The sequence below is a fragment of the Felis catus genome, chromosome F2 (assembly GCF_018350175.1).
Source record: "Felis catus isolate Fca126 chromosome F2, F.catus_Fca126_mat1.0, whole genome shotgun sequence".
NCBI classification, from domain to species: Eukaryota; Metazoa; Chordata; class Mammalia; order Carnivora; family Felidae; genus Felis; species Felis catus.
Window position 1 is genome coordinate 64,834,053 of NC_058385.1, and position 22,012 is coordinate 64,856,064.

At 37.3% G+C, this 22,012-nt stretch overlaps 1 protein-coding gene and 1 non-coding gene across 12 annotated transcripts in view; both read left to right on the forward strand.

The window, feature by feature from the left end:
* Positions 1 to 22,012, forward strand: part of LOC111558559 — a 471,686-nt gene that overhangs the window by 370,962 nt on the left and 78,712 nt on the right. For 4 of the 11 annotated variants that reach the window (XR_006592174.1, XR_006592168.1, XR_006592172.1 and 1 more), the window contains exons 1-2: positions 10,728 to 12,878; positions 13,453 to 13,626. The exons of 6 other annotated variants lie outside the window; for them this stretch is intronic. The gene's annotated coding sequence lies outside the window, so the exon portion shown is untranslated. Of the gene's footprint in view, positions 1 to 3,387; positions 4,851 to 10,727; positions 12,879 to 13,452; positions 13,627 to 22,012 lie in introns of those variants that run through there. One more of the 11 variants, XR_006592169.1, reaches the window with a different exon arrangement.
* Positions 17,064 to 17,136, forward strand: TRNAM-CAU. The gene has a single exon. It is a non-coding gene; the product is annotated as a tRNA-Met (tRNA).

Consider the following 22,012-nt stretch of genomic DNA (forward strand, 5'->3'; position numbering starts at 1 on the left):
GATAAATTCTACCACTGACTTTGCTATCCACGTGAACAAAGAAAAAAATTCACAGAGAAAGGGTAAGGGCTATTAAAATGAATTTCCTTTTAATAGTTGGAGAAAAACTGAAAAAGACATAACAAACCCCAGACGTTCCTGGAGCAGTGACGGGAGGGTTAATTTTATTAAGGATTTCATAGCACTGGGAAGTGTCAATCGATTAAGAGAGTTTGCAGTTCTGAGTGTTTTAGCCAGCCACCCATCTGCTTTACAGAAGTTTGTTAACACAGCTGGAAAAGATGGACTTGCCAAAGCTTTCTTAAGCCTTTCAAGTCTCATCTTCCCCGCCCCCCCCCCCCCCCCCCCCAGTAAAAGAGCTACAACAATTAGAATGCCTTCTCCAAAGAGTTCAGTGAGGGAGAAGGAAAAGACTTTTTCTTTTCTATTCCTTTGCTGTGGCTGGATATTATCTATATTTGTGGCCCCTTGAAAATACAGATACAATTTTAGTTTGCAACAGTCCTGAATATACCTGTTAGTTCCTTTTTTTAATGAGTTATCTTATTGTGTTCAAGTATACGTCATCACAATGTAGCCAGAAGTCATAATCTCCACTGAGAAACTATCTCTGTCATTGGATCTTCCCAGCCCTGCGTGTTTCCAAGTCAGATCTCCAACACATTGAATGGTGCTAGGCCACTCATTGTCCCGAAATAGTAATGATCAAGAAAACCCATTCTGCAAATTCAACTTCAGGGCTGAATTCATTATCCTTTAATATTCCAGTTAAGAACTGCTATGCTCCCTAAACATTACTCAGAATGATGGCAAAGGGCAGGGGGTGCTCACCGCTGGCCAACGTGTTCCTTGGTTGTATTTAAAACAATTTGTTTGAACAATTTGTTGGATATCAGGCAGACAAGGGCCGTCATTCACTGACAGTCCATTAAGGCCAAATGTAGTGCAAGTTCTATGTTTATATCTTCTTATTTGTGTGCACACAATCACATTGTACCATAGCTATTGCTTTACAGATGAAGAAACTGAAACGCATTGGCAAAAGCCGCATAGCTAGTAAGTGCCAGTCAAGTCTAGAGGGTTGCAAAATCCATTTTTTCCCCAATGTATCAACGTCTTGGCTGAAATGCAGGAGTTCCCACCTGGAAGATTTTAAGGCCTTTTTACATATGATAAAGTCTATCCAACACAACTCTATTCTCAAGCTTATATAATTGTAGAATTGAAGTATAGTTAAACCCTTTGTCTAAAAGACATTTAGAACAATGGGATAAACTAATCACTGTCCTTTTGATACTCAGATTTTAATTTTCATTCATGTAAAAAGGATTTCTTATGGGTCTGTTAATTGCCAGGCACTAAGTCCTATACTGGAGTTATCAGAACTCAGGACAATTGACATGACCTCTACCCTCAGAAAGCACAAACTTTTGTGAAATAGCTCTCAAACTTTCGTGTCTAAAAAATAGCTGGGGACAACTTCCTGTAAAATTCTGGGATGGGGCCCAGGGGTCTGCATTTTTTTAAATGTTTATTTATTTTTAGAGAGAGAGAGAGAGAGTGAGCAGGGGAGGGGCAAGAGAGAGAGAGGGAGAGAGAATCCCTAGCACTGAATCTCGAACTAATAGCGTAGAGCTCGACGTGGGGCTCAATCCCACAAACCGTGAGATCATGATTTACCAGAGCTGAAATCAAGAGTCAGATGCTTAACTGACTGGGCCACCCTGGAGCTCCCCAGGAGTCTGCATTTTAATAAGTCTTCCTGGGATCTTTATGTAGAGAGGGTCCCCAGAGCACTACTGAGAGAGACAGACTGCAGACATCCAGATTACAAATTGTAATTACAGATTATGTTGAGTATATTGTAGGAATAGAACAGGAAGCTATGAAAGAGGATGAAGGAGACTTTGGCTCCTACTGAATATCAAAGAGGGAGCTGATTGTCACTGGGGAAGGTTGGAATTAGCTAGGTAGGGCCAGGATTGCAGAAAGAATGTGGACAGAACAAAGTAGGATAATATGACCACAGATATGCTACAAAAATCTGAGTTGCCTCTTTGAGGATACAACTGTTCTCTCTGATTTGTGCAAAGAAATTACACTTTGCACATTAAGAATCTGTCATTTCCACCAGTATCAGAACAACAAAGGATGAAGTTTTTAACTTAAGTCAGAGACCACATCCGAGCTTGTTCACATCCCTGAATGAAGCTACAACTCCAGAATCTGATTTCAGCTCTTCCCAAATAAGTTTCAACAATGGCAAAAGGAAAGGTCACTTACTGTAATCTACCAAGTTTATTCTATTCTCATTGTTTTGATGTTTTGAGGAACTTGTCCAATGACCACTTCCTGTGAGAGGAATCTGGCTGATCTTCAAACTTCTATTATGAAGCATCTAAGAGGCCATAAACCCAATGTTTAAGCATCCAGGTGTGGGGTGAGCTCTCAGACATTCAAACAAGTAATATTGTGTGGACCTCATGAATATGATCATTTTGTGCAGCCTGTCATGGCAGGGGGAGTTCTATGCTCTGTGGAAGACCAGTCTCTACAATATAATCAGTTCCTCTGGGGCTCCAGCCAGGCTGCGTGACCACACAGTAGAGATGTTGTCAGAGGCCTCAGTTGGCTTTCTATGTCTGCAGGCTTTGCACACCCCTAATATAGAGTTCATTGTGTCATGATGGCACTGTCCAGCTGAAAGCATCATTTGTACAGTGTAGAAATGATGGGCCTTCATAGCTCAGCTTTCTTAGTAGGTGGCTTTGGGATGCTTAAGACAGATTTTGAATTATGGACAATGGGTAGAAATAGGTAACTAGATTCACTGTATAGGTTAGTAAATTCTCCCCTAGCCCAAGGGGGGGGGACCCCACAAAGTACCAAATATTCTCTCTCTTTCCTTCTTTCTTTCTTTCTTTCTTTCTTTCTTTCTTTCTTTCTTTCTTTCTTTCTTTCTTTCTTTCTTTCTTTCTTTCTTTTCTCCTTCCTTCTTTCCTTCCTTCCTGCCTTCCTGCCTTCTTCATTTAAGGAAACATTAACAGAGCAACTACTATGTGCTAAGCAATCTGCTAGCCAATGGAAAAATTGAAAATAGGATCCCAGTTAAAGCTACCCTCACAATCCAGTGGGTAAAACAGATGTATAAACAGCTCATTGCATTAAAATAACATAAATATAATAATAAAATTGTTGGGGCGCCTGGGTGGCGCAGTCGGTTGAGCGTCCGACTTCAGCCAGGTCATGATCTCGCGGTCCGCGAGTTTGAGCCCCGCGTCGGGCTCTGGGCTGATGGCTCAGAGCCTGGAGCCTGCTTCCGATTCTGTGTCTCCCTCTCTCTCTGCCCCTCCCCCGTTCATGCTCTGTCTCTCTCTGTCCCAAAAATAAATAAACGTTGAAAAAAAATTTAAAAAAAATAATAATAATAAAATTGTTATATCTCAAATTTAGTTATATTTCAAGCACTATTCAAAATGTTTTACAATCATGGACTCATTTAATTCTCAAGTGAGTCCTAAAAGATAGTCACTACATATGTCCCCATTTTGCAGATTAGGAAACCAAGGTACAAGGGGAAGAGAAAATTGGCTGAGTACATATTTAAACCCATGCAGTTTGATTCTAGAGCCAGCACCTGATCTGCTCTGGAGTTCTATTGCTCAAGTTGAACAGAATATATAAGGAACATGGAGGAAGAAGTAATTAGTGGTATTGGGGATCAGCGAATGCTTCAAAGACGTAGGTTTGGGTGATTTGTGCATCAACCATTAGATTTGGGAGTGTGGTGGAGGAAGGTTGGGTGGTGTTATCAAGATAATTATGTGACTCTTACTGGTTTCAAAGAACTTATATAGAACAGAGGAAACAAACTTGAAAAAAAGAAAATTTCTACATTGTATAAGTTCTAGGCCTCACAGCAGAAGACGGTGTGGAAGAGAGACATTGTCTCCCACACATCCTTTTTGTTATGGAGGAAAATCTTTAAACCCTCTCCTCCCCACATGCTAACACCCTTCACCCTCACCCCTTCCCCTTGCCATCAAGCTTCCTCTTAGTTTTTCTTGGCCAGAGTTGGGCCACATGGCATTCACCAAACTAATTACAAATCTAATCAACTGAATGAGCCATGATTGAATTACAATGATCATGATTTGTTCAGCCCTTGGGCGGGGAGAGGTACTGTCTCTGAGTATGAGAGAGAATAGCTATGTGATCAGTAGTGGCTTTCTCCTAGCCAGGAAAAAAAAAAACAGCTATTGGTAGCCAATGGGACCGTCACCCTGAAGCTGGGATATGGGGGGGGAAAGGCTTGTAAAGGGGTCAATGACCCAATGTAAAAGTGGGGATTGATGCTGAAAATAACTGGGGAACTCCTGGATGGTACTGACACTTTATTTTATAGTTCACAGGATATAAGGATGAATGAAAGGGCATTGCTAAGTGAAGGGAACAATAATTATAAAAATGGCAATAAAATACATCCTAATATTTATATAGTGCTGATCTTGTGCCACACACTTTTAAAGTTTTACATACATATATGTGTATACACACCTATATATTCTCTCTTTATATACTTATAATATATTTATAATGCATGTGTTACTTTAGTTAATCCACACCTTCCTATGAGCTAGGTAATACTATTATCCCATTTTACAGATCAACAAACCTAAGCAGAATGAGATTAAGCAACTTGCCTAAAGTCACATGGCATACAAGAGGCAGAGCATATATTAGAATGAAGTTGGCCATTATGCTATATGGCATCATATTGGCAACATGCCAATTCCTATTTTTGAGTGATATGCAAAGAGCCAAAGACTCCAGTCATCTAGTAATTAAAGGTAAATTCATCTTATTCTTAACCTTATTCTTAAATTTAATTTACATACATGTGTGTTGCTAAGCACGTTTGTTGAAAAAAGAAAAATATGTTAAGATTTTGTCTAAAATAAGGTTCTGAGTCAAGGTTGTGACCCTATTTTTACAGCTATTCCTTGCTTGCCTGTTCTTTACAGTTTCACCTAGGATCAAGATACAACTCAGGTGAAAGGATTCTTTACTCCTATTTTGACTCTGAGTACGAGAGGAGGACTCATTGGCAGGGATAGTTTTAGAATGTGGGAAGATATTCTTAGTCTTAGACACATGTCTATAACCTGATGTTCTTATGGTAAAGTTAAACAAATAAACAGGTCCGTCAAATTCTCTGCCCAGTGCATGCCCTTCTGTGGTCCTTTAGGGTGTATTTTGGACTCTAAGGTATGTTATTAACTGACCCAGTCACCTGTCCCACCACAGTCAATATTTGTGGCTTAAAATAGGCATTTAAGAGAATGGGAACGTCACACATGTACATTTTTTAGATTATGCAAAAGTGAATGCATATTTTTTGAAAAAAATGATTTGTGAACAAATCAGAACAAATCAGAAATCATTTTTAAATTGCAGGTGGTGTGATTATGAATGGTATTTCTTTTCCAATGTTTTATATTTTATTTAATGTTGTGCTATGTTGACACTAACAAAAATGGGTTCACATTTGTAGAAATAGCTATCAGTTGGAGAGAATTTATAGATGACTCTTACCATGTACTTACTATTCTCCAGGCGCCGTGCTTTAAATGTCTTCTCTTGTTTGAAAGAAATGACGTTGACATGACACAGCTACCCAGCATTTTATTTTCTATTCGTTCATCTTTCCTTAAAGCCTCATTTCCCCTGTTCTCCCAGTCTTACCCAGACTTACCAGCAATGCAAGTACTTCCCCTCCTCTATATGTCTATTAGAAATATGTGATTGTAATTATACAAGAAAGCCTGACTGTACTACCATGTATTCCTATAATAATGCCTTTGAAGTTTTGTTTTGTTTTGTTTTGTTTTTAAGTAGGCTCCATGCTCAGCGTGGAGCCCAACTCAAGGCTTGAACTCATGACCCTGAGATCAAGACCTGAACTGAGATCAAGAGTCGGACGCTTAACTGAGTGAGCCACCCAGGCACCCCTATAATAATGCCTTTGGAGGAAGATCCAGACTCTGAATGCCATAGAAGAGAAAAAAAATTGTTAGTTGAATTTGAGGCAGCAGGCATGGGCTGGTCCCAGAACTCATATTCAATGTCCCTAGCCATCTCTGATTACTTCATCATTGGATATGAAATCTGGGAGTGTCAATCCTAAGCAGCAAATAGTCAGAAGGGGAAAGACCCCAGATGCCCCTTGCTTTTTTCTTTTTCTTTTTTTCTCTTGGAACAGTTTCAAAAACAGATAGGCTTGGGCCTCCAGGTGAGGACTAAATGGTAGCAAGCTGCTGGGGAAAGCGATAGAAATCCTCTGAAGTTTGTGATTAGTGACAATCATATATTTAGAGTGGCAGGATGTCTGGGGTGGTGGAGGGGACCATAATAACCATTACCAAATATTAAATAATGTCGAGACCTCTTTGGTCAACAAAAAGTCCACAGTTCAACATACTGGCATGAAGTTTGTACTAGTTTAAGGAGTATGAATGGAAGGCATCAGACTGAAAACACTTGAAACGTGAGAATATGGGATTTATGATCATAAGCATATTTCTAGTTCTCAGATATACCATTTCTGGACTGTGTGATAAGAATCACACCAGTGCCAAAGTCAATGCCTAGCACAGAATAAAATTTATAAGTTAAAAAAAGTAACCGGGGCTATGATGGTAAATAATAGTAAGAAAGGATGACAAAACTTTTGTGACGGTATAATTTTAACTCTGTGAGTATATGTATATGATATATATCATATATGTGAATATGTGTATGTATGCAATGTGTATGTATGTATATATGTGTGTATATATATATATATATATATATATATTTTTTTTTTTTTTTTAAACAGGGGTTGTATATATCTCTAGACCCAAGAAGGCAGACAAATTTGCCAAACTATTCAGAGTGAGATTCTGGCTAACTTTAATTTTTTTCTTTGTGCTTTTCTGTGGCTTCAAAATTTTCTGACTTGAGCAAATCATTTATAATCAGAAGAAAAACTAGAAATATATACACACACACACGTAAAAGAAAGAACATAAACACACTTACACACACATATGTACATTCATACACACACCTTAGCTTTCATTATCCTTTGTTTCTTCACTTTAACAATGGCAAAAAGAATTGTAAATCCTAGTGTCATTTTGAAGGCTTAAATGCATATACAAATACACAACATACTTCATAAAATTGCTAATATAACAATGAGAATTTAATAGGTGTTTGGATACCAGGAGTTGGGATTATACCTTGGATTATTATCAGCCTTGTAATTGCTGGATATTCTCCAAGTTTACCAGACTGTCCTTACTTTTTTGGTTTCCTTCTTTCTCCCTTGGATCTACTCAGTGAAGACTGTGATCTTCTAAATGCTGGCACAAATTAAAATTCTGATGAGTAGTTAAAAACTCTTTAGGTTTGATTTAGTCGGTAAATATTTAGGTAAAAATCAAATATTTGGTAAAAGAGCTAATATACCTACAAGTTATCTTTGAATTCATTGTTCTTTCCCTTCTCTGTTCACCATATTTGGCAATGATGACCACTCATCACTTATTCTGCATTTTTGTGGTCACCACCTGTTTTAGGTTACTGTACCCAATCCCAACTTGTGTGTGTGTGTGTGTGTGTGTGTGTGTGTGTGGTGTAGGTTTCTGCACACCAACAAGCAATTCTTAGTCTCCAGTGAGGTGTTCAAGGATTCAACTCAATCCAGCTAAGTTCTGACACTATCTACTTGAGCATAGCGTTAGATCTCACTGGTAAAGGGCTCTGTCCTCCAACTTCTGTCCACCTTGAACTCCAGTCACAATCTCAGGTTGTTACCTGTGGTTCTGACAGATCGTCCACAAATTGGAAGTTCCAATAACCCCCCCATTGGATTTGATGAATTTCTTAGAATGATTCACATTACTCAAGAAACTCATATACTCACTAGATTATTGGTTTATTACAATGGATATAATGGATGTGAGTCAACAGATAGATGAAGAGATACAGAGTATAAAGTCCAGAACAAAGGAGCTCCTGTACTTGTGGAGCTTGGAACCCAGCATGGCAGCATGTGGAAGCATTCTGATTCCTGAACATTGAGGCTCTTTAAACCCCTTCCTTTTTCAAAATTTCAACCCTGTATTCCTGGTTGGTTCCCCTGGCAACTAGTCCCTTTCAGTTAGGTGCTTTCCAAAATAACGTAAACCCAATTATGGTGGGGAGGGTTTGTTTTGAATAACAAAACACCAATTTCACTTTCATGGCCCTGAAGTGTTCGCAGGAACTGAGAACAAGAGACCAAGTAGTATAAAAAGAGATGCTCCCGTTGCTCTTATGGCTCAGGAAATTCCAAAGGTTTTGGGAGCTGTGAGCCAGGAATTGTGGATGGAGACCAAATATATGTGAGAAATATAATTTGGGGGGCATTTGGGTGACTCACTCGCTTGGGCACCCGACTTTGGCTCAGGTCATGATTTCACAGTTCATGAGTTTGAGCCCCGTGTAAGGCAGGCTCTGTGCTGACAACTAAAAGCTTGGAGCCTGCTTCAGATTTGTGTCTCCCTCTCTCTCTGCCCCTCCTCCACCCATTGTCTCTCTCTCTTTCTCTCAAAAATAAACATTAAAAAACATAAAATATATGTATAATTTGGCCATCTGAATGACCATATATACATACTTCTTATAAGTCACAATATGTCACCACCCTTTCTCTGACCTTTAAAAATGATCAGCTGGAATTCTGTTTTTTTATGTTAAAATTACTTTTGGCCTCCCTCTTCTTCTCTCCTCAGAGTCCATCCTATATACCAGCTTTAAACATCCTAAAGCATGGCTCCTATCATGCTGTGTCCATGGTCTAGTGGCTTTCATTGCTATAAAATAATAAGAATGGAATTAAGATATAGCCAGTATATTTCAGAGTCCCAGTAAGAAACAGAATAAGGGGCTGTAATGAGATGACTTCTTTTAAAATCTGGACAACATTAGGGAAACAATGAGGAATGTTGGGGCAACTGGGACTGACATCAAAAGAAGCTGCCTGAGCAGGGAAAGAAATTATGTTATGAAAGCCTGGTGATATCTGGAGTCATGGAAAAGCTTCTGACCTTATAAGAGCTGTTGTCATGAAAGGACACAGTCACTGCCTGAGCAGGGAGGAAGTGGGGAAAAACATGCCATGGCTTGTACCTCTTCCCATTTTCAAATCTCCTGCCAGTGCCTTCCATTGGCCAAGCCCAACCTGGAGTCAGAGGGTGTGGGACCACAGGTGATGCAGTCCACAGAGGCCAGCTTTCGTGGTCACAGAGCAAGGCAGAGAAAGGCTGATAATGGATATGGAGGGTGGTATAGTGGAGGGCCCATATCAAATAACCAGTATATCTAGCATATAATGTGCTAAAACATTATGTTTTTATATTTTCCAATTCCATCAGCATTCTTGGAAGTTATTATTATCTTTATTCTACAGTTTGGGAAACTGAGGTTCATAGTGACCAAATGAATTGTACAGATTCCAGTCCCTGGAAATTGGCAAAGCCAGGACCCAAACTGAGATATATCTGAGTTCAAAATTTATGTTCTTCATGAATAAAACTCTACTGCTTTTGGCCTATTATTCAAAGGTTCAAGTGCCTTTCCAATCTCTTACTAATTCATGTCTTTAGCCAGACTGAATAGCCAGACTGAATTAATGTCAACTGAGCAACACTATTACTTCTGAAAAGGAAGTCCTGTCTTTTCCTTTCCAGTGATCAAAATATATTTATATACATCTCATCAAGCCCAACTCAAATTACTCCCTTTTTTTGAAACCTCCCCAGAGTGCACCAGCTAACAGGATTCCTTCTTTCACCTAAACTCTTAATATTTCTTATGTTTCTTATTTATCACTGTTAAAAGATAAAGTGAGACATATTGAAAATTTTGAGTTTAGTCGGGCAAAAATTGATGCAAACTGAGCATCATCCAATTACTAGCAGATAGAAAGGACCTCCAAGGAACTACAAAAAATGAGACTTTTATAGGCAGAAGGGAGCGAGAACAAGGAAATTATACAAGGCAAAAAAAGTGGGTTATTGGAGTTACCTTCCTTTAGGGGATGCAGAGTCTATTAGAGAGATTGCTTAATAGTGCTGATCAGGTGATTCCTCACTGACTGGTTTAAGGTTCCATTTATGGGAAAGCAGAAACTATAATTAAGTGTCAGTTTAGTTACATAAGATTTATTATAAGCAACTCCATCTTGGTTCTATTGTCTTTTTTGACCTCTCTCAATCTAATGCTGCCTTGTAATGTTATGGATCTGGTGGCTCACCAAGAAAAAAGGAAAATAGAACCTACATAGGGCAAATCCATTGATCATGATAATGTACCCAGTAGAATGTGGAGTTGGATTTTAATCCAAGCTCTTCTTTTTTTTTTTTTTTAATTTTTTTTTTTCAACGTTCATTTACTTTTCGGACAGAGAGAGACAGAGCATGAACGGGGGAGGCACAGAGAGAGAGGGAGACACAGAATCGGAAACAGGCTCCAGGCTCTGAGCCATCAGCCCAGAGCCCGACGCGGGGCTCGAACTCCCGGACCGTGAGATCGTGACCTGGCTGAAGTCGGACGCTTAACCGACTGTGCCACCCAGGCGCCCCAGTCCAAGCTCTTCTTAACTGATCAGAATCAGCAATATTTTCACGATACAAGTGTAATTGTAGAGGTATTATGGTGACATTCTACCTAGTTATCTGATATGTAAAAGGATCCAAACCATTTTTTAATGAGTTATAGAAGAGTTAGGAAATTAGCACTCAGGGCACTTTCAAAGTTTGTGACCAATAGAATAACATGAAAGGAAATATGACATAATTTAGAATATATCTCAATCCAGGATACTTTTACACTTGCCAACCAAGAGATATGTGAAACTCTGTCTCTGTTTAGCTGACACTTTCTATGTCTTATTGTCTAAAAGTTGAGAATCACAAGGGCTTTATTGGGGGCTACCTGAACTGGCCTTTCACCAGTTTTTCAGGCTTGCAAAGCATTTCTTGTCCCCTCTGTGATGAAGCAGCCAGGGATATAAGGCAAAATTCAGAATTCTTGAACAGAGCAAATTCATCACTGCATTACAGATAAACCAACCCTTGACAATTAAAGACATCAGTTTTCTTCTATATCCTGATTGGTCTGCTTCAGACATTTACAAGACAAGGAGACATCATTCATTCAATTCAACAGTGAAAAACCACCTATGTGGCATTTCAGAGGCTAAGATGTTACTGTTGTTTCACATAATAAGATCTGGGCATTAAAGAGTCTCTAAGTCCTGTCTTAAAGGCTCTTAGTCAACATAGTAAAAAGATTCTTAAACAATAATGAACTTTAGGGAGCTTTGAGAAATGCTCATTTAAAAGGTTTCACTTTTCAGTACAGATTTACTGCACTCTATTGATGGGGAAAAAATTGCTTTGTCCTTCTGAACACTTAACTTTGACAAAATGATCTTTAAATTAAAGCCAGGCACAAGATAACAAGTTTCTTCTTTTTTCAATTTTTGCTTTTATTCTCATTACAAAGCAAATAGAAAACCTCATGGACATACTGAAAAAATTAAGAGAAAGAAGTAAGTAAATATGTATCTAAGGAAATTTTATATATAGCATACAACAAGTTCAGTTGTGTTTACTGAAAATGGGACTTGTGGTTTCATGGATTAATCCCTGCTTCATGCCAGTGTATCTAGGAATTAATTAACTGGTAATAGTAATAACAGTGATGATCACAACTTCTATTTGTGAAGTGTCTACTGGGATTCAGACTTTGTGTTAAGTGCTTGTATGTATCTTGCACTTTAATCATAGCCTCTATCTAGCAATTTAAGCTTTATTACTCCATTGTCCATATGAAAAAAGTGTGAGTGTCAAAAAAAATTACCTAACTTGCCCAAAATTACTTATTTTTTAAAAATGACAGACAGTATTTAAACCCAGTTCTTTGTAACTAACATCCCATACTGTTAAGTTTCATGCATACTTCCTACTATGACTATATAGCATTGTGCTAGATATCATGGACAATTTAAGATATATATTATTTCAAAAAACATTTATATAACATGTAGCATATGTAATATAAATTATATTCATATTATATATGTTCACATATAAATGTATGTATTGCCTTACTCTCAAATATCATGTAGTGAATTTGAGTAGACAAAATAAATTTGCCAAAATAAATAACTCATAAACAGACTGTATCTGGAAAGAATGGAATATGTGGCATACCCTTACACAATCATGGAATCAGGAGGAAGAACAATGAAGGAAGGAGGGGGATGAAGAGTAAAGAAATGACACTTTGTACAGTAATAATAATAGTAATAGCAATCATCAAATAAGTGTCAGATGTCATGCTAATTGTCATATATTCATGATCTCATTTAAGTATTAAATAAGTCCAGGAGTTGGGTATTAAAGGTTTGTCCATCTTTACTAATGAGGAAAATGGGACACATAGAGATAAAAATAACTGTTTAAAGTACACAATAAGTAATAAAGCCAGAATAAAGCTGAAATCTTTTGACTTACAAACTTGGATTCTTAACCACCTAATAGAATTTGTCAGGATATCTGGATAGGGATATTGTGGTATTTACTTGAAGGTGAATAGTTATCACCAATATTGTTTAAATTGAGTATAATCTAGAGTGGAAGAAATAAAAGATATCTTGTTTTTTCTATTCAATGAACATATTAAGTGCTTAAGTACAAGGCATTACACCAGGTGCTGTGGGAAGTTCAAGAAGTTTGAGGCAGCGTTTCTGGCCTAAAGGACGTTCTATTCTACTGTGGTAGGTAAGACACATAGACTAATAAATAGCATACAAAGTAGTATATAATATGTGTCTTTAAAGAGGCAAAAATAGACAAGAAGAAAAAAAATAATTTCCAAATTAATTAGAGAAGACTTCATGGAGATGGCAGAATCAGATCTGTGTAGGATTCTTATAGGAGAGAGGGATTGGAACTTATTACACATAGATTAACAGGGAACTCAGAGATATGGAGCAAGATTGATCATGTATGGTGCGATTTGACTGGCGCATGAATGCATAGAGGGTTATAATGGCAATGCTTGATGAGATCAGATGTGGAGAGTCTTCATGTCAACATAATAGCCAGACTTTACTTTGTAGACAATTAGGAGTTACTGAAGGGTAGTGAGCTGGGAAAATAAACTCTACAAATAAAGAGACATTTTGTCTTTTTAGTCCTTGCCTAGAAGATATTTGCTCTTGCTCAATATTTGCTGAAGGAATCTATGAACTGCTACCACATAGTCAAGGCTATGTTTTAGGAAGGCAGCAATGTATAAAATGAGTTATAAAAGAGAAAGGAAACCATTTACAGGTCTGTTGTGTCCAAACAGGAAAGAAAAACTGGGAATTTCACCTAGGCTTCTGGCAGTGGGAATAGAATTCACAAGAAGGATGAGAGTCATCATTAATGAAGCATGGTCAACACCTGTTGACTCACAAGAGCTAATGGGGAAAAAGGAAAAAGAAATCAGCTATGGAACCCAAACTTTGAGCCTAATGAGAAAGTAAGACACTTAAATATAGTTGATTCAGGTGTTGGAGTTGCTTTGTTCCTATATTCGAAGAATATTTTTCAGGGGTTTCTGTGTGCCAGGAATGTTTCTTAAGACATAAATCCTTGTTATATTTCAATGTTACAGAAAAATTGAGCACGGTGATGGGATTTGTGCAGTGGCAGGAAATAGTTGTCATTTTAAACAGGGTAGTAAGGGTAGGCATTGGGTGGAGGTGCTATTTGAGGGACAAACTGATGAGGTAAGAGAGCTCGACAGCTAGACATAGAGATCTGAGAATGAGAGATGGCAGAAGCTGTTTGCGTTGAGGCAATAATAGATGGGGTGTGAGTGGACGAGAGAAAATATCTCTATCTGAAGACCAAATGTAGAACTTTGGGGAACATCTACATCTAATGACTGAATGGGGCCAGAATCGTTATAAAGGGACAAAGGAAAGAGTTTTACAGTCATTTAGAGATGAATATACTGTGTGATTTTATCTGATTTAAAACATCTCCCTGCCTAGAAATTAGACGTGGGTTTTTAAAACTCTAGTGAAGACTTTTCAATTTCTCCTTAGGAGGAAGAACTGATTGTCTTACATGATAAGCCTTCTATGAATCTTCTTTTTTAATCCAAGTTAGTTAACATATAATATATTAATATTTTCAGGAGTAGAATTTAGTGAGTCATCACTTACATATAACACCCTGAGCCTTCTACAAATCTTTTAATTCTCATATAATAATAGAAAGAAACCATAGGATACAACTTTGGTTGTAAATATAATTTGGTAGTAAATTTTTCAATTTTTCTCTAGTATTCCTTACACCTACCAGTACAAAAATCATAAAACTTGGTACATAGAAGTGCATATCAGTAGAATGAAAATTAAGCTAATCAACGACCAATCTTTAGGGAAGTGTATTGATGATCAGGTTATTCAACTAGTATTTAGCAGAATAGACTTGAGTGATGTGATATGCCAGCCTGGACTTAAGGGATCAACCCAGTATAGACACCATCTGCTGAATCCAGGACCTGAATGACCTTCCCATACAGAGTAGAGTCCCCAGAAAGTCATGAGGGTTAGTTCTCTTCCTCTGGGCTTTCAAAATCTAAAACATCAAAGCTCTCTATTCTCTTTCATTAAAGTAGATTCTAAAATATCTCATACAGTCAAGACAGTCATTTCATATTGAACCAAACCTTTCTTGTTGGAAGGGATGTTTATTTCCAACTGTTCTTATTGCATGTTTGAGGGTGTTAGAGATTCTGACATTTGGATACTTTTTGACTACAACCTTATCAGTTTGATCTCAAAAGAAACCATCATTTGCTTCTACATTGCAGTTAATGAAATGCTGCACTTACAGGACAGAGTCATTGACAATAGACTTACATTTTAATGTTTAAAATTTGATTTTCAAGAATCACATAGTTGGAGGCATATAAACTTCAGATGTAGTTCCCCAGAACTTTTCCCTCTTGGTTGTTTGGCAGGTGAGCCAAAGATAATACCAGCAATAGAATCTGAGTAATATATATAATGAAGAGGGGGAAAAAATGCTCTTGATTTTTTTTTCTGAGATTTGAGACAGTTCACCAAGTGTTTTTTCTATTCAGATAAGGGAGCCAAAGGCTAAGATAGCAGCTTGTCTGGATTAGAAGGTTGATTGTTTGCACTCTTGTTGAGTTTTATTCCTTAATGTAGACCAGGATGTCAGGGGTCTTCTGTGAGAGACTCGGAGGACAGCAGACACACAGGGTGGGGCCAAGGAAGACCGACCCTGAGGTACATGTGGGGGCAGAGTGGGGGAGGGGATGGAAGCAGAGATCAAAGAATCAAGAGCTCTTTAGCCTTCCAAGGCAGAAAAGCCTTTGGCAACTCTTTGATGTCCAATTTGCCCTCTGCCCCTAATCAGAGTGTGTCTAGGGACTTGAGTGAGGGCAGGGACATTTTACATGTCTGTGAGGCAGATAGCATCTTTTAAGTAGCTTCTAAAAGAATCGCACAGAAAAAAAATTACTATAATTCCTGACCTACAGGAGCTTACACTCTAGTTCAGTAGACAAAACCTGAGCAACTTGACCGATCAACTTGACCAATCAACTTGTCCAGGGTCCGCCAAAAAACCCAGAAATTCTTGATGGTATCATAGCTGTGATTGTGATCTGAAACACACAGTTTACTAAATAAGTTATTATCCAGAATAAGAACTACCCGAACATAGTTTTGCTCTTCTGCCTAGTAGAGTGTCCATCCTCAATCATGTTCCTGTACTGAACCTCTTTTTCCTTTCTGTGATCCATTTCTGGTGTTTTGTCTTTGGCGTTCTAGAGCAGATGCAAGTTCTATAAAATTATATGGTCATATACTTTTTTCTTCTCTCAGCAAACAAAATAATTAAGTCTTACCTACTCTCTGGACAACATAGGCTTTGATAGGACAGCGTATTGCCAAATTAACTTGATATTCAGAACTCTTAAAAAGACAATGCTGAGTATTTGCCACTGGGCAATATGAAACCAATAACTTTAAGATTCAGGCAGCTGTTGGTTAAAAGGCTAACAATTAATGCTCTATTTTGTAAAGTAAAAGAGGAATCTTGAAGACGTGTAGGTATGCAAATTAAATAACTCATATAGGGTCTCCTTTAAATCAATGTCCTTTGTCCATGAAGTTAACTTCACATAGAGCTTCCATCTAATGCACATATGGCCCTACAGAGAAGTTGAAGAGAAACTCATTCGACCCAGGTCAGCCAGCCTGAATTTCTTTGTTCCAACTTCCTTGATTTGCACCTAGTGATTCTTCCACCTGCTAGTAGTGGAAACACCTTAGTCTCCCTTTTCATCCTAACTAGTCAGTAAGGAAAGAAGGGAAAATGTACAGGAAAAAATCATCTCAAACTACTGGTAGCTTTAGAAGTCTACAGAAATTACCTTATGCAACCTAGTTGGCAAGGCATAGTTGTTCAACTAAGACCATGTTAGCAGGTTAACTACTAGTCTTCAAGAGAAGGCTATCATTTGTCTCTGGATAAAGAAGAAAATGAAGCTATATTCTGTATAATTAAATAATGATAAATGTCAGGACAATAAACTACATTTTGCACCCATCCTTTCCCCAAAATTTTCTCACTATGGTCTCAGTCCTTTCCTGGATCTTTAAGGATAGGAAGCTTAATATAGAGAAAGGTCATATAAAAACACTGGTTGACTTTCCCTTGGTGTATTGCATCTCTATACAAGAAAATTCCATGTACATAATCAAAGAAACTTTGATTTTGAAAGACAATTTGAGCCATCATTGAAATGTACTTTGAAGACCATAACACTTGATGATCCAGTGTTCTACCAGTTTCAGTCTTCAAAGGAAAATGCTGATGTTGTCGTTTGTGTGTCAGCAGAGAGATGTACACAGATAAAGTAGCTTCTAGCTAGCCTCCTTAGAGCAGTAGGCAGCCTGTCAGTTTCATAATCTGAAGGTCCTGAGTTCAAACCTCAGAGGAGGCAGTTTGGCTTTTTGCCTTTCTCTGTCAAAAGAGAAAAAAGAGAAAGAGAATTTTCAGAATAATCTCCTATTAGTTATTTCATGTTCCTCTTAGTAACTTTACTTTTTTGCACTGATGTTAGTTAGTAATAGTTACAATGAAAATAAAGAAGTGTGGGCCATGTCAAAAAATAAGCCATTTGGGGCGCCTGGGTGGCGCAGTCGGTTAAGCGTCCGACTTCAGCCAGGTCACGATCTCGCGGTTGGGGAGTTCGAGCCCCGTGTCAGGCTCTGGGCTGATGGCTCAGAGCCTGGAGCCTGTTTCCGATTCTGTGTCTCCCTCTCTCTCTGCCCCTCCCCTGTTCATGCTCTGTCTCTCTCTGTCCCCAAAATAAATAAACGTTGAAAAAATAAATAAATAAATAATAAGCCATTTAAGAGTTATGATTATAATATTATTAGATGCCAAAACTCATGTCAAATATTTAATCAAAGACATTGTTTCAGGGGTGTCTGGTTAGCTCAGTCAGTTAAGCATCTGACTCTTGATTTCTGCTCAGGTCGTGATCTCACAGTTGGTGGGATCGAGCCCCACATCAGCGAAGATCCTGCTTGGGATTCATTCTCTCCCTCTCTCTGTGTTCCTCCCCTGCTTGCTCTGTCTCTCCCTCAAAATAAATAAATAAACTTAAAAAAATTATGAAGACATTGCTTCAGATAGGAAATGCGACATGGATTGAGATTATAATGAACTGGGCATAAAACTAAAAAATATTATGTAGGAGAAATTGGTTGTAAACTAGTATATATATGTATATACATATACTATAATACAATAATATATAATATATATTAAAATATAATATATAATATATATATTAAAGTAACTTTGTGAGAAAAGCCTTTGGAAGGAGTATATTCCTTTTGATACCAGGAAGGGTGGTAGTGGTTAAGAAAGTGTGTTGGTATTTTAATGGGATGCTTTGAACCTTAAGGAACATATACTGACAAAAAAACAAAAACAAAAAACCCTTGCGTGCATGTGTGTTAATGCACGTGTGTGTCTGTTTTGAAGGAGTAGGAGAGTAAGGGACCTGGTGGGGTTCAATATGCATTCAATTTCAAACTCAGAAACTGGGCCAAGAGGCCAATATGCTTAGATATACATTAGGATTAGGATAAGCAATCACTCTGGGGCTTTTAAGAAATGTAACAGTCTTTAAAAAGGAACATTTGGCAGTCTGAAAAAATAATCAAAGGGTTGTAGAAAGCTTGCTTTTTTATCCCAACACTTTCAGCCAATCACCAAGCATCTCTTTTACCCCAATTACTGTGGATTGAAGAGAAACGAAGTGGGTTGAAGAGAAATGGAGTGTTCTGGAAAAATGTGAATAGAGTCTATGGATAAGAAGATGAAATTAATTAATTTTTTTTTCTTTAAGTAAGTGACTAAGACAGAGGTCCATCTCAATATTGATCATAGTTTGGTACATAATTAAAGAGACTTCATATTATGATACTGAATTATTAAGTAGAATTAAATATTTAAAAATTTTATATCAAGGAAGATCCAAGCACCAAGACAATAAATAGTATTAAAAAAGACTGATTAGAAAAAATAATCATAGTAAAGGATCCTAAAATTATACCTTGGATTTACTGTGAAAAATGGAATGTGGGGCCTGACTTCGAAGGCCAACAGAGAACAGATGCATCAAAGTCTGGGTTATATTACACTAATCTCTTAAGGGTCTTTTATCTAATCTCTCTCTGGCCATTGCTAAGTGCCAGGGATATGATTGCCACTATATAAATATCAGAGATTATCTAGACTTCTCAGGAGAAATCCATCTAATACACATCAAAACCAGTCTAGGCATTGTGTGTCTTTAGACTTTCTTTTGCGGAAACAGGCAAATCAAATCATTCCTTAACAAAGGACCTTAACAAATTTACCAACTTCTAAATATGTTCGGTTTTATTTTACCTTTCTAAGCCTATAACAGCATTTTTGATATTAGATGCTCTAAAAGCAAAGAGCAGTGGAAAATATTGAGTTCATTAACTCCTTAGTTAAATACCCTTGCAAACTAATCCTAATCTATAGGCCTGGTCATAAGGCGGGGTGTGGGGGCAGGGGAAAGGCCAAGATGTCATGATGTAGAGAAGTGAGTCCTAAAGTAAAATTGTAATAGTCTATATTCCAAAATGTTCTGTCTTGAGGCAGTAGACTAACAACCTACTTAAGCACATCATAGGCTTTGTAGTTCACCACACGTGGGTCTGAGGACCATCTCTGCCATGTGATAATGGTGAGATCCTTCCCAGGCTATGCATAACTTTGAACCTCTGAGTTTTCTTACTCTATAAAATATGGAAAATATAAACCTCACAGTGGTGAAAACTAGAGGAATTCACTTCTATAAAATGCTTGGCACAGTCCCTGGCCTCCAGTAAACACTTAGGAAAGAGCAGACGTTTTGTTCCCATTACTTGTGGCCAGTAAATCAAGCAAAAGACTGAAGAAAAGTGTAGAAAGTGGATCTCTTGACAAAGGGACAATGTCTTATATCTCTAAGGAGAATCTAGTCTGAAGAAGTGCTGGATCAGACATATTAGGGATAATATAATAAGGATAAGGGGGCAGATTTACTTTTAGACCTTCACTTACCATTCTGAATCCCAGCTTCGCATTTCTCCTTTGTAAGACATCGGCAGTTGTAGATATAGGAACCTATTTGTTACAATTCTCTTATGATAAAAGGCATTAATTCTCGTGTGATAAAATGTGCTGTATCTCTCTTCATCTTTTTGTCTTAATGTCTAGCAAAATGCATGAAAAAATAGTAGTTGCTCATATTTGATCAACCTCATTCAGACAAATGCTACAATACATTTAGTGCTATTTCTTTGTTCAATAATCATTAGGTATTTTGGTTTCTTGAAGTGTGTACGTGTGTGTGTGTGTGTGTGTGTGTGTGTGTGTGTGTGTGTGTGGTTAGTTATCCTTTCCCTGTAACCCAGTACAGATTGAATTAATACATGGAATCCCTGAAAGGCTATGTGGTTGACCATTGTGACTTTATTTTTCTGGTTGTACATAGTAGGGCCAAAAATTGTATTGACTTCTGTTGTATCTCTCAAGGAGTTAACTAAGAAATTAAACTGCTTAGGAGTTGACTCTGAGATTTGCTTATATTTGCACTGTGACTGCTTTTCCAACTAACCCATTGTAATATTTTGTTAGCACCTTGCCTAATGCATACACCTCTCTATTCTCCATGCAGTTGCAAACTAGTGGACACAGGATTATTCTACTCATTTGTTCACAACTCACTTCAGTCAGTGATCCTTGCTGCATTGCAAAGCCTTAGCTTCCTGCTCAAGTCCCTCACGTTACCATTTTTCTTTGCTTAGCTTTCCCCCTCTTTCTTACCAGCATTTCTATTGAGTAAGGAGAGCAACAGCTCATTTTGTTGACATTTTTTTCTCCTATAGTTTTGTGGTACAGAGAAACTGGAACATCAAAAGGAAATTTTAGTTATGCGCAGGAACCCTAGTTTATTTGAATGCTTGTTTATTTTGTCCAGGAAACAATAAACCAAATTCCTGTTTGAAAAGAATCATTATACACTTGTATTTTCTGAAAAATAATTTCCCAGAAATGGGGTGCTAGAACAAATGATATGCACACTTACAGTTTACAATAATATAGCCAGATTTATTTCCCAAAATTTACAGAAATTTCCAGACTCTTCACTGCTTTTGAGAAATAATATATGAGAGTACCGTTTTCCTTATAATCTCATGAGCACTGGGCATTAACATGATCTTACATTTTTGCCAATCTGAAGGGCAAAAAGTTTTATTTCATTGTTGTTTTTATTTTCATTTCCCTGAATATCATTTCTCCTTGTGCTATCCATTGTTCTTACTAATTTGAAGAACTACTTATATCTTAAGAAGATTAACCACTTTTGTGTGCAGCAAATATTTTCTTCCAGTCTGTAATTGTTCTTTTAATTTGATTAAGTTGCCTGATCCTATTCAAAGGCTTTTGTTGTTGTTGTTTTATTGCTTTATGACTTCACCTGGTGTTTTATTTTTCCTTTATATCTTTTTGTTTCCATATTCCTTACCAAGCTTCCCTTCCCTTCAAAGTTATACATTCCCACCTTATTTTTTCTTTTAACACATTTGTTTAATCATTGAAAGTTTTGTGTGAAATTTATATTTGTCTAGGGGCACACAGCCGGAGCTTTATTTATTTTCTTCCAAGTGATTAACTTAATAGTAATTGCTGGCAAATCCAAAACTTACCCACTAAGTTTTAAGACTTTCAGACAATTCTTAAATATTTTTGTAACACATGGTCTTCAGAATCAGCTTATCGAATTCTAAAAGTAATTGCAGCATGTTTTTGATTTTAAGAAGTTGGAAACAATATGAATGTCTATAAATAGGAAAATGGTCAAATAATTTAGTGCTTCCAAATTATGGAATAGAAACAAGTTATGGAATAAATTCAGATGATCCAAATTATGGAATACCATTGCACCTATCAAAAAGAATGTAGTAGACCAAATGTATATAGAAGTCAGTGCATACAAAAGTAGGAAGGGTGTCAGGTAAAATGAATATAGGAAAATATAAGAAAATATTTAATGCAATTCTTTATTTGTAAGAAAAACAAAGCAACAATCCCTACATAAGTACATATATATATTTGAATAAGCAAAGCAAAAAACAAAAAACAAAACAAACAAAACCCTATGGGATGAAACAAAATTCTTAGTAATGGCTTTCAGGGATGTGGGCTTATTTCTGTGGAGACTAATAATTTTACTTTAGATGCTTTAGATGCCCTCATTCATGTATTACTTATATAACTAAAAAATT